The sequence below is a fragment of the Ursus arctos genome, unplaced genomic scaffold, assembly GCF_023065955.2.
Source record: "Ursus arctos isolate Adak ecotype North America unplaced genomic scaffold, UrsArc2.0 scaffold_31, whole genome shotgun sequence".
Classification (NCBI taxonomy): Eukaryota; Metazoa; Chordata; class Mammalia; order Carnivora; family Ursidae; genus Ursus; species Ursus arctos.
The window spans coordinates 19742917-19757373 of NW_026622997.1; positions in this window are offsets into that span (position 1 = coordinate 19742917).

Genomic DNA, 14457 nt, shown 5'->3' on the forward strand with positions numbered 1-14457 from the left:
AAAAAAAAAGCAAAAGAGGAGATGATTTCAGGCTATTTCTGAATTTTACGCACTTAGGATCATGTGAGGTTAAACTGAATAGTGTACTAGAAGGAGCATTGAACCTTTAGTGCCAGAGTTCAAATCCTGATAGAATGTTCCTTCGTTCACCTTAATGAGCCCCAATTTCCTCATCCGTAAAATGGACACAATTATATCTTTTTCCCCTAAGATGTTATTTATTTACTTATTTAGTGCATGCATGTGAGCAAAGGGAGAGGAAGAATTTCAAGCAGATTCCCCACTGAGAGCAGAGCCCCACACAGGGGCTCGATCTCCCGACCCTGAGATCATGATCAAGGCTGAAATCAAGAGTCAGCCACCCAGGTGCCCCCACAATAATATCTTTATTAAAAGATAATTGAAGCTAAAATGAGGGCTTGTGTGTGTGTGTGTGTGTGTGTGTGTGTGTGTGTGTGCCCCTGAGTGTAGTTTTCATGTGCAGGGAAAAAATCTTCAAATGACTATACTGGTTTTACAATCAATATACAATCTGTTAGTTCACAAATTTTTTTTACATCTTAAATTCTTCAGGCTTTCAAATTTAAGTTTCTAATCATATTATTCGATTTATAAGTTTACCGTTAAGATTTTGAAAATGCTTAGTCCTATTTATAAACTTAATTGAATTTCCTTAAACATGTTATGCCACATATTCAAATTTAGTATATCCAATTAAATATATTCAATTTCCTTTTAGTACGTCAATTGTTTTACTGAACAAATAAAATCTCATGTATTTAAATAACTCATAAATCTAATACATTAAAATTATAAATAAGTTGAACTTTATGTCCTTGTGAATATTCCAACTCTGCATACAAACTGGGTAAGACTGTAACTTAAACTAACAAATTAGAGGGAAGAAAAACATAATTTTCCTTCTACCCTAAGGGTTCTTAGCTGAGACCCTTGTAATAAAAGTCAGATTAACAAGAGAACCACCAACAGAAGTTTATTAACATGTATACCTCGTGTATACACGGAAGATACCGGGGAAAAATGAGTGACTCTCCCAGACAATTTTATAATCCGGGCTTCAATACCATCTACATAGGGAAAGGGGAGGGGAGATGCAGGTGTGTTAGTGGGGAGTAAATTATTTCTAGGAAAGATGAATGGGGCCGTAGGAGAATAGGTAGGAATTTTGCCCTTTTGTGACCAAGTCTGTCTGAGTGTGGTATGGACTTCTAGTCTCCTCTCCTGTGACAAGACTCAGTCTTCACTGGTGAATCAAACTCCAGGGGAAGGACAGGGAGGGACTCAGGATGGTTGAATTCCTTTTGGAGGCTCTTGAGGCAGATAAGGGGAGCTCAGAGAAAGCCTCTCCCTGTATTTGCTGTTTCAGACGCCTACAGCTCAAAATCATCAGTATGCCAAATTGGCACATTTGGGGTAGAATGTTCTCAACTCTATGGTCATACGCTGGCATGGCCCATTCTGCTACACTTCAAAATCTAATTCAATGATTCGATTTCACGTTTTAAATTGAGGTCACCAGTTAAATTGACCCATTGCTCTAAAACATCAAATTCTCTTGAACATAAATACTTAAAATACCAAGTGTGTACAAATGCCTCAAAACAAACATAATAGCATGGGTTTGATACTCTTAAATATTGCTGTATTTAATTTCAAATCCTTCTGGGGTGGAAAGATGCTCGTCTAATAAGAAAACTGCATTACCTTGGGCTACATTTCCACATAGTTTAGCACTACCCTTCTCAGCTTGCTAACGTGTCCTAAGAACCAGAGTTAGCAGCCAGGATATGCATGGATCCTTGTTTGTAACCCTGAGAGAACACTCTCTATCCCACCCAAGGGAAGATGAGAAGCCCAGTTTCCTGGAGGTAAGGACTCCATGCAGATGGCTAGTACAATAGAGTGTTTCTAAGGGCAACACAGATGGGCATCCGTGAAAGGAATTACTTAGTATCAAAAGATATTAAGAGAGGGGACAGGAGAGACAGGCAGAGAGACAGATAGCCAGCGTGAATGGGTGCCCAGTTCTAGAGCTGGGCCAGGTTTCACATCCAGAATCCCCCGAAGGAAGGCAACGTCCCAATGCGGAAGGGTCTCGCAGCACCAAGGGAAGCATACACAGCAGCGATGTCCCAGGCCTCGTCCAAAGGCATCTATAGTCATTACTTGAGTAGCAATACACTGGGAAAAGTGGAAAACCCAGATCTTTCCAGGTCAGCTGGACGCAGGGTCCAAGCTGATTCGGATATTAGAGTAGGGGCGCAGGGGTGTGGCTAGGATGCGGCAACGTCACACAGCAGGTCCACCTGGAGGCCCTTAGGCCCCTACTTACTAGGTGCAAACATTAAGGAATTGAGTATGAGAATATAGTAAGAAACAAAGACAAAATAAGAATCTTGTGTTTTAGGGACGCCTGGGTGGCTCAGTCAGTTAAGCGTCTGCCTTCATCTCAGCTCACCATCCTGGAGTCCCAGGATTGAGTCCCTCATGGGGCTCCCTGCTCAGGGGAGTCCGCTTCTCCCTCTGCCCCTCCCCCCTGCTCGTGCTTGTGCTAGAGCGGGCGCGCTCTCTCTCTCTTTCTAAAATAAATAAAATCTTTTTTTTTTTTTAAAGAATCTTGTGTTTTTTAAAAAATAAAACTAAAGGTGTAAAAACTGAAAGTCTAAATAATAATGATGTAGGTTGGGAAGGTTGTTTAGCAGATAAAGTTTGATACAGACGGGTTGCATTTGGGAGAAGGATAAAGATAGTTATTCCAGACTGTTGCAAACAATTATATTTATGTGTACACGGCAGATTTTTTTACACGATAAAAATATTTTGATTTTAACTTAATTACATATTTTTAAGAACTAAAGCGTTTATAGTTTTAACAACTGATCCTTTTCTATAGTCCCAAACCCGAAATGACATTTAAAAACTCACTCTCTTCGTTCCTCCAATCTCTCTCAATCCCCAGACTGTTTTATAGGTGAGCATTTTTATGAGTTTCTGGTTCCGTTCACTTTGTGTTAATGTACCCTGATCTTCTTTCTGTTTTAGTGAGAGAGTTAATCTAGTTAGTCCAATGCCATTTCTGATGTATATTGGGTTTTTAAGTTCTGTCTTATTTTGTCTTTTTTGTTTGCTATCCTTTTTCTTTTTGTAAATATATCAAAATGCAAATATGTATTCTTGCATTTGCCTCTATATTTCTCAAAGATAGCATACTATACAGATTGTTTTGCATTTGGCATCTTTTCACTTTATGTGTTAAAAACTTCAAGAACAATCACCAAAGATTAGAGATACAATCTGTAGCTTCCACACAAATGGCAAAAAAGTGGGAAGGGGCTGAGTCTAGGAAAATTTTCAACACAAAAATGAAAAAAATAAAGTCAGGAAGACAGGGGGGCAGTGAGATTATTTAAAAAGAAAACCCATGGGGCGCCTGGGTGGCACAGCGGTTAAGCATCTGCCTTCAGCTCAGGGCGTGATCCCGGCGTTCTGGGATCGAGCCCCACATCAGGCTCCTCTGCTATGAGCCTGCTTCTTCCTCTCCCACTCCCCCTGCTTGTGTTCCCTCTCTCTCTGGCTGTCTCTATCTCTGTCAAATAAATAAATAAAATCTTTAAAAAAAAAAAAAGAAAACCCATAAAACAGAGTTAAAAAAAAAACCCAACATACAAGAGAAATTCTAACGTATCTAAGTAGATTAAATATTTATTTTTTTAAGATTTTATTTATTTGTCAGAGTGAGAGCACACAAGCAGGGGGAGGGGCAGAGGAAGAGGGAGAAGCAGACTCCCCACTGAGCAGGGAGCCCGATGCAAGGCTCTCGATCCCAGGACCCTGGGATCAAGACCTGAGCTGAAAGCAGACACTTAACTGACTGAGCCACCCAGCTGCCCTGGTTACATATTTTTTTAAAAGAAAAAGATAATCAGGTTGAGTAAAAACAAAAGAAAACATAAACATAGCTATAGCCTACTTACTAGGAATAGTTCTAAAACGAAACAATACAAAAGGGTTGAAACTAAAGAAATGATAAAATATATACCAGTCCAATACTAATCAAAAGAAAAATATTAGATGAAATAAATATAAAGCAAAAAAACAGTAATAGAAATACAGAGGGATAGTACATAATAATAACAGAACTAATTTAAACACACACACATATAAGCATTTATGAATTTATAAAACCTAACAGAATATATAAAGTAATAACAGAATTATGACAAGAAATCGAAATTTCTCATCAAAGTAGGAAATTTTAACATATCTATCAGAAAGTAATTTTAAAAGATAAAATAAGCAAAGCCAGAAAAGATTTGAACCTTCTCCCTTCATAGAGAAGATGCTTTCTTTCCAAGTATCCTGAGGTCATTGACAAATGCTGACCAGATATAAGGTCAAAAAGGAAATTTCAACAAAATTCAAAGAAACCATACAAACATCCCACTGACACCATTGTAATTAAAAGAAGACCAACATAAAAAGATAAACCATTTAAAAATTGGTACATCTGGAAACTAAATAAGACACCCCTAAATAATTTCAGCTATTAAGGAGTAAACCATAATGAAATCAGTAATATTTACAATTTAGCAACAGATTGGTAAAGGACAATTTTTAAAGGTAAAATCATGACTCTCATACAAATATAAAATGGACGCTGGTTAAAGATTTTACTTAACTCATTAATTAATGAGGAATCTAGTAAGATGTTATACCTAGGGGCGCCTGGGTGGCTCAGTCAGCTAAGCATCTGCCTTTGGCTCAGGTCATGATCCCAGATCCTGGGATCAAGCCCCACATTGGGCTCCCTTCTCAGTGGGGAGCCTACTTCTCTCTCTCCCCCTGCTGTTCCCTCTGTTTGTGTGTTCGCCCTCTCTCTCTCTGTCAAATAAATAAATAAAATCTTTTAAAAAAAAGATGTTATAATTAGTTCAAAGGAGGATTCAAAGTCACATATACCGATAATTAGCATCGCTGAGTCAAATTTGTAAATGTATACAAAACAAGCATAATCAATTGCATTTCAATGGACAAATTCATTTGCATTTCTATGGACATGAATCATTAACAACTGCATTATTACCAGTTTTCCACTACCAAAAATAGCTTAAAAATAATGAAAGGTAGGGATACCCCCGAAAGGTACCCTGGACGGGCTACTTCATGTCCTTTGTTTAATCCCCGTGTTGTTGCTTTTGATCAATTCTAAGTCTTTCTCAATTTTTTCTGGCCAAAGAAAAACACATCTCAAATCTGAAACAAAATGAATAGATAAAATCACAGGCTCTGGTATACTTTCAAAATATAAGGAAGAACAAAAATGAGTCAAAATTTCAGCGCAAGAAGTGAAAGTTCAGGGGGCATTCTGACTGCAGGAGGCCGCGCCATAAAGCCGCTACACACTGCCCAGAGCCCCGCGGCCATTGTTTAAGGGGGCCGGTACTCTGGAAAGAATGGGGAAGGGGAGAGGAAGACAGATTTGAAGCAACAGTACACTTTCTCCGCCCATCTGGAGAAGAGAAGGAGCAGTCCCTGGTTGTTCTGAGTTGCAGAAGTGGGTCTCTGATTTTACTGTGTATTGGACTGGGACTGAGAAGCCCTCACTGTGGTCTTTTCTCTGAGCACCTCTCTTTCTGGGGGTTTTTGATGGGTAAAGGGAATAAAGGACCTGCGTATATTTTCTGCTTGAAATCCAGCTACAAATCTAGAGCCTTTGACTGAAGAATCCTAAGGGAGAGAGGGGAATGAGAATGAAGGCAACATAAAAAAGATTCAACTGTGAGCTGGGTTTGCAACCTACTCTTGATGTTCTGAACCAAGTTACTCTGTACATTTGGGGGAGAAATTAAAATAGCTGAAGAACATCTCACCTTGTCATCTCCTTCAAGTTCTTGTTATCGTGATGATGATAACTGTCCTTCTTGGAAGATTATAATGATAGTCTAATGAATGTAGGGAATGTAGGGAAGGAATTGATAAAGTTAATCCATATAATGGGACCCACAAAATGGAGGCCCAGTGACCTGGCCCACATCAGATATTTAAGCCTAAGTCAGCCTACACTTACGGGAAACAACTGTCAAGGACACCCAACATACACCAGTCACCCAATCACCATCCTCAAAGCTTTAGTGAACTTACCTGAGAAATTGGGCCTGGTAGCCTTATAAGGAAATCTCTGGACTCCTAGTCAATCATGCCCTGTTTCTGAGTTGCCTCTGTGAAACCTCTATAAACCTCCTTCTTGCTCCAAATCTTTCAGGAAGAGTGCTCCATGGCATATAAGACACCATAGTCCCTCAATCCATGGATTGTGTTCCCTTGAATAAAGAACATCCAACTCATTACTAAATTGTTTAAGCTTTGTCCTTTGGCAAAATGATGGTAAGAACGCTTGAATGTGTATATTCACTGTGAACAGAATGATGAGGGAAATGAGTCTTATACCATTTTGATACAAATAACATCGCCTTTTCAAAAACATAGAAACCCTGATTTAATGCTGTGACTCCCCTTCTTTTCAAAGACACATCTGAATTTCTTTTCAGGTGTATATTTTGACCTTGGTTTCAAATGTATTCTTTGATTATTTTTCAAATGTACACTCTAAGTCTCTTCACTTATGGATGGAAGGACTTCCCTTCTTTCTGGATCCTCAAGCAATTTCTGGAAAGCTGTATGTTTATGTGTCTGAGAAAGAAAGGGGATATTGTGTATTTTTCAGCTATAAAAGAGAATCTGTACATGGATATGAAGGGTATATGTGATCTCTCTGTATTATTTTTGCAACTTTCTGTGACTCTATAATTATTGTAAAATAAAACTTAACATAAAATAAATGAAGACACTTAATATGACCAATAATGAGAAGACCTGCATATGCCTTCTGATATGAGGTAAGAGATATGAGACATAACCTATGTAGTAATCTTGGCAAAAATATTTAACCTGAATCTGATGATGAGGCAACAATCAGACAAATTCTGAACATGAGACATTCTACGAAAACTGGCTTATACTTTTCCCAAAATTTAATATCATGAAAGACAACAACAAAGACATAGGGAATCTTCTAAATCAATAGAGGCTAAAGAAACATAATCAGGAACCCAATGCATAAACTTTGATCATATCCTAAATCAAAAAAAATTACTTTTGTGGTAAAAAATATTTTGGGACAATTGAGAAAATTGAATATAGAAAGTATTTTAGGTGGGATTATTAATTTAAAGGTTAATTTTCTTAAATGTGATGTGAGTATTTTGGTTATGTAAGAGAATGATCTTATCCTTGGATCCTTGCATGCTGAAATACTTAGGATAAACTATCATGATGGCTGTAATCTATTTTCAAATGGATATTTATATATGTGTATATATCTATATGCATGTGTTTATATCTATATGTGTGTGTATAAGTTTTTTAAGGTTTTCATAACAAAATACTACAAACTCTGTGGCTTAAACAACAGAAATTTATTTTCTCATAGTTTAGAGGCTAGAAGTCCAAGATCAAGCTGTCAGTGTTAGTTTTGTTAGGGAGGAAATATTTCCCCTTTACCCTTCTTGGTTCTTTGGCTGGTTTAATAATCAGGTTAACATTAGAGAAGTTAACAAGAGAAAACAAATTTAATTTCATACATATGGGAACCCCATATACATGAGAGGTTCAAAGACAGGATGCTAAAATGAAATGTATATGCCATTGAGCTAAGGAAGGAGGTAGGGGCCTGGAGCTTCAAAGGGGAGGTGGGAAATTCACAGGACAATACGAAGAGCAGATATTTGGTAATTAAATGTCTGCCCTGCCAAATAAAATTCATCTCTGGTAAAAATCTTATTCTGGGAAAGACCTACAATTTAAATTCTTCTAGGTACTTCAGGGAGGGAAAAAATTTCTCTTGAGCCTTTGGGGTCTTGATCGCCTTCAGCTCAAAATAGTCCACATATCAAAGTGGCACACTTTGGGGACACTCGTCTTGAACCCCTTCAGTTTCTTCAGAGCCTCTCTTCTTCCTTGGAGATGGCTATCTTCTCCCCGTGTCTTCACATGATTTTTCCTCTATATGTGTCTTTGTCTAATTTCCTCTTATAAAGACAACAGTATTATTGGATTGGAACCCACCCTATTGGCCACATTTTAACTCGATGACTTCTTTAAAGACCCAATGCCTAAATACAATCATATTCTGACGTGCCAGGTATTACGGAGGGCACGTATTGCATGGAGCCCTGGGTGTTATATGCAAACAATGAATCATGGAACACTACATCAAAAACTAATGATGTACTGTATGGTGACTAACATATCATAATTTAAAAAAAAAAACAGGGCTTAGGACTTCAACATATGAATCTTGGACACAGTTAAGTCCAGAACAATATATATCAGAGATAAATAAAATAAAATCCCAAATGTTAACAAGTGGTGAATCTAAATGAAGCTTTTAAAGGTGCTCCCCGTACTAGTCTTTAACATTTCTTCAGGTTTGTAATTTTTCAAAATAAAAATAAAAATAAAAATGATTAAAGAAGAAGCATTTTGAAAAGAACTAAGTTTGTCACAGGTACTATTACTCAAAAACATTCTTCACGCCTCCCCTGAGGGAGAATTATCCTTTCTTGCCCCATGGGTGGCAAGCTGGGTCACTTGTATCCTGCTCATATGGGGAATTCTGGACCAGTCCTGTTGACAAAAAAGGCAAGAAGCAAAGAAAGCGCCGTATGATGCTGTCAACCTAAAAAGAGAGGTAAAACCATGACAAGCTCAAAATGGTCACAAAAGATGAGTTTATTCGGAAAGAGCAGGGGAATTGCAATGCAGGACACGCAAACTATAACAAGCTACCGGCGCGCCCATCGAGGGTTTGCGGTAGGCTCTGTGTATGAGTAAGGCATATAAAGAGTCTCAGTTGGAGTCTGATAAAATCAAAAACAAATGGAGAGCAGCTTTGGAAATTCCTTGAGCAGACAAAACCAGTCCAGTCACGCAAAGAAAGTTCAGTGCAGCTTCTCTTGTGAGAGCAACCTGATCTAAGTCATTTCTTGTTCATGCCTCTGGAAACCATCTCCCCATCATTTCAAGAAATTTCCAATGTTGTCAGTTCTCTATAAATTGGGCATTGATGGAAAAATCAGTCTCTTGGTTTTGAAGTTTTATTTTCTTGACAGCATATGTGTGAGATTTTCCATTTTATAACCTCTGGCTCCGTTTCAGATTTAAGTTTTTTCACAATATGGTAAATACTGTAGGATATCACTTATTTGAAGACTACTGTCTGTGGATACATATGTAGTATGAATACAAGCACATGCGCTTTCGAGGGGCAGTTGTCGGAGAAAGAGGAAGAGGAAGGGCAAGTGGGATGCACAGTGGAGGGTGGGTTTTTGTTTTTTGTTTTTTGTTTTTACTTCTTTTAAAAAATAACTTTCCGAAATAGAGATGGCAAAATGTTAAGATTTGTTAAAGTAAAATAAATAAGCACAGATTTCCTCATAGGTCATATGAAATTGCCACTTTCGTATGTCAATAACAGTTGAATAGTAACAATGTCATTTAGCTTGTTAATAGCCCAGATGTTTTCCTTTAATGCTGAAATATTCATAATGAAAAAGAAAAGAAAACCAATGGTAAGATATCAAACGAATTTAAGCAAACAAATAAATACAACTTATGTACAATGGCAGTGTTCCTGCCCTTTCTGAAAAAGGCATTTTATCCCCTGAAAGCATCGGCACCACGGAGGGTGAAACGTTTGGGGTGATGCCTGCTCTCAGACCCCCGAGAGCAGGAGGATGAAGAGAGTCCGAGATCCTAAATGAAACAGAGTAGATGGTTTCTGACTTTCTTTTGAATTTGGGAATCTTTGCTGACCAAGGAATGGTGATCTGGGGAGAGAGAAATGTCAAGTAGCCAAAACAGCACCTGCTGGGTTTCTGGCTTGAAGAGCTAGTGTTTATAGGGTCAGCTGGTGGGTTCCAAGTAAAGAGATGGTGCCAATGGTGTAATAAGGTGATACTCATGGTACCATCCAGGATAGAAATGCAGTTATTCTCATTATTCGCAGATTCTGTATGAACTAATTCAACATTTACAAAAAAAATTTTTTTAAGATTTTATTTATATATTTGACAGAGAGAGAGACAGCCAGCGAGAGAGGGAACACAAGCAGGGGGGGTGGCAGAGGAAGAAGCAGGCTCCCAGTGGAGCAGGGAACCCGATGCAGGGCTCAATCCCAGGACCCTGGGATCACGTCCTGAGCCGAAGGCAGACGTTTAACGACTGAGCCACCCAGGCGCCCCTACAAAATTTCTTTGTAACCCCCAGATCAATACTTGCCGCACTACTTGGTCATTTGGGGACATGTACAGAAAGGTGAAAGTTTTACATTGTGCAACTCACAAGTTCCCAGCTGAGGGTGAACAAGGTGACGTTCTGGCCTCTTTATTTCAGCTCTCATACTCTACAAGTGTCTTTTTTGCAGCCTAGGTAATGCCACATTTTTCATGGTTTTTTTTTTTTTTTTTTTTTTTTGCAATTTAGTTGTTTAAAATGGCCTCATGCATAATACTGAAGCACTATCAAGAATCTGTAAGTGCGAGGAGGCTGCAATGTGCCTTACGGAGCAAATATGTGTGTTCTGGAAGCTTCTTTCAGGCATGAATTATAGTGCGGTTGGTTTTTAATTCAACGTTAATGAGTCAACAATAGGAGTTTTTAAACAGACACACAAAGCAAGGTTATATATTGACTGGTTCTGGGGGACCTGGCTGGCTCTGTCAGTAGAGCATGCAACTCTTGATCTTGGGTCCATGAGTTCAAGCCCCACGTTGGGCATGGAGCCTACTTAAAATTAAAAAAATAAAATGTTGATTGGTTCATGAAAATGTTGTGGCTGGAGGTTTACGGGAACCTAACCCCGTGTTGCCCCAGGGGACAGTAGTTCAGTATTCGGAAATTCAGGGTCCAAAGCAACTTTATAGAAGATAACTACCATGAATAATAAGAATGACCTATAATTAGAAAGAACTGCTTTGAGCAACAGGCCAGATCCAACCCCTAAGTTTCAAATGCCAAGAAGTCCTAATTTGGAAGTGATGGTAGATGGTGCCCAGAGAGTTCTTGTGTAGGACCTGTAATAGATAGGACACAGTTAGGGTAGTACTTGGTTTCCTAATGCACAGGATCTAAATTTGGTGTAGGAGGAAAGGATAAGGACTGTGCAGACATGGGTCTTCACAGATAATCTGCTATTCTGAGTCAGTACTTTAAGAATGAAGATGGCCCCAGAATAAACCTGGCTGTAAGTGGCACCCCATTTGACCTTTTGAAAATGCATACTTTAGGGGCTCCTGGGTGGCTCAGTCGATTAAGAGCCTGCCTTCGGCTCAGGTCATGATCTCAGGGTCCTGGGATTGAGCCCCACATCAGTCTCCCTGCTAAGCAGGGAGTCTGTTCCTCCCTCTCCCTCTGCTCCTCCCCCCACTCATGCTCTCTCTCAAATAGATAAATAAATTTTAAAAAATGTATAGTTTACAGAGGAAAGAAAAAAGAAATGGTGGAATAGCATTTTAAAGAAATATTCAGACACACAATAGCGTGTCCATATAAAGGAGGCATGTGTCATTCACAGGGACTTGAGATCAGCGATGAGTCCAAACTGGAAACCAGTGAAAGGAATTGCCCTCTATTTTTAAAAATTGTCTAGTTTAGCAATTCCATGTAAGAATGTGGGTGCTGGCCCAGAGCCGGTGTTTAGTAATATCAGTAATGTGAAAGTGTTACTGTCTCTCCTTCTTTTCTTTTACTACCTTGATCTCATTTTAATAAAAACTCCTGCGGGGGCACCTGGGTGGCACAGTCGTTAAGCGTCTGCCTTTGGCTCAGGGCGTGATCCCAGCGTTCTGGGATCGAGACCCACATCAGCTCTTCCGCTGGCAGCCTGCTTCTTCCTCTCCCACTCCCTCTGCTTGTGTTCCCTCTCTCACTGGCTGTCTCTGTCAAGTAAATAAATAAAATCTTAAAAAACAAACAAACAAACAAACAAACAAACTCCTGCGGCCAAGAAGCAGTATGGCATACTGGTTAGAATTTGGGTCCTGGAAGCAGAGATATCTTTGCTTCCAACTTGAAGCCAATGGCATAGTTGATCAACATGCCTCAACTTCCACATTTGTAAATTGGGTATAAAATCGTATTTAATGCATAAGATTGTTTGAGGATTAAATGACGTAGTATACCACAAACAATAGGATGCCTAGAGCACAGTAATTGTTCAACAAAAGCTAGATAATATTATCATAAGTCTTCTCGTTGGCTTTCTCATTGAAGAATATGACATCTGGCCTGTTACAGCAGCTGTTCACATTTCAAGAATTTTGTAGACAGTAACTCTGCTTTAAAAAATAACTATGCACTCATTTGCTTTGATATGTTCCAATAGGCTAACTAGAATAGTCAGCAGGCTCAAGGTTGGTCAAAGAACTTTCTGAAGGAATAGAATAAATGACTTCCTTTTTGTTTCTTTTCTTTTTTCCCTTTTTTTCAAGGAAAGTATACTTAAATGCCACCTCTATTAGCTGTATGTTGGTAATCCGATACCTTGCAGGCAGACGCTTTTCCTGAACTCCTAATTTGTCATTTGTTCTCTGTATACTTCTGATTCCCTCATTTCAAGCACACATCAGAGCTCTTCATGTTTTCTTACCTAGGGAATTTTTGCAGAGCTGAAAGCAAAAACCCACCACTCTTCCTGCCTTTTGTGAAAGTCTAAACACAAGGAGGAGATTGTGTTGGGTGTCCTGGGGGGTGGGGATGGGAGAGAAGGACAGCATTTTAGGATGAACATGGGTGAGGTGAAGAAGGGGAGATATTCTTCTGAATTCAGGAAGGGAGACTGTGTTTTCTGCAAACCTGTTCCCACCTGGGACATGTGGCTCAGACACCAAGAAGGCAACCTCAAACATAGGGTTCCCAATCTCAGCAAATTCCTTTGCCCACAAGTAGCAAAGAAGCATCTGAGCCACAGGACCATAAGGGACTTTGTGAACCAAGACAATGGGACCACCGGTGTGGCCAATGATGGATGGAGAGCCAGCTTCCACCCTTTGTTTCTGTAAGACCTCCATACCTGGTATAGGAAAGGCCCCAGTGACAACTGGAAATGAATCCCTGCCTTCATCTCAGTGAGACAGGCAGCTAGAGGGGCGCCTGGGTGGCTCATTCAGTTAAGCATCTGCCTTCAGCTCAGGTCATGATCCCAGAGTCTGGGAATCGAGCCCCGCATCAGGCTCCCTGCTCAGTGGGGAGTCTGCCTCTCCCTCTCCCTCTGCTTCTCCCCACCACTTGTGCTCTCTGTCTCACTCTCTCTCTCAAATAAATAAATAAAATATAAAAAAAAAAAAAAGACGGGGAGCTAGAAACAAAGTCCTCATGATCTGAAAGGAAGTAAAGAACAGATTTCTGGCACATGGAGTTTGTGGCCTGAGATTCACAAGGACCTCACACCCAAAGGAGAGGCAGGGAGGACTTTTACATGGGCTGGGAAGGAAATAGAAATGATCACCTGTGAGCATGTGGCTGTAGTTTTCTGTAAAGATAGTGATTTTGGCCTAAGTGTCTTCAAATATTTCAAGGTATCTGATTTTGGAAGTAAGTCGTCTTCAGAGGTAGACATTATGGCAAAGTCAAGAAAAGCAAAGTCAAAGTAATTTGCCAGATAACATTTTCCAGGCTGGAGACAGAATTTAGTTAAGAAATGGAGGCTCTCCCTCAGTGAAAAATGTACAAGAAAACATTTCCAATAAACTGGCTCCAGGCCAGATTAACACGTAAAGGAAAACTCTGCAGGACATTTTAATTTGCAGATTATTTTCCGCCTCTCCACATGATGTCTGACACTGAAGATTTTAATGAAAAGAAAGGAGGTCATCAGGATGCTGATTATACCAGACTAATTTTGACTCACTGTGATAGTAACAACCTCTAGAACGATATGATGATAGGTTTTAATCTCTAGTGTTATCTTAAAGGTAGAATCATATCTTGCAGGAAAATCCCCTTGTTTTGGCGCTGCATCTAGTAGTCTAAATCCTGTCATGATGCCACTGGGCTGTCTAATGAAAATAAGTTAAATAAGCATTCACACACATATGCACACAAATTTCTCTGCCCCCAAAGACAAGCAAATTAAATTTACGTTTACTTTCTCTGTACAAAGCGAGGCATTATCCTCAGCATACGGTATCAATCAGGGGTCGAGAATTTAATACCTATGGATGTGCCAGGAGGGCTGAGTTCATTGTTCGCGTGTTAGAGACCACCTGCCCCATCTCAGTGGACAACATTGATTACCTCTAGCAGATGGCGTTTTTCTGAGGAGATGATGGCCCGATTGGGACAGGCCTCCCAATTTCTAAAGGTGAGATAGTCATTCAG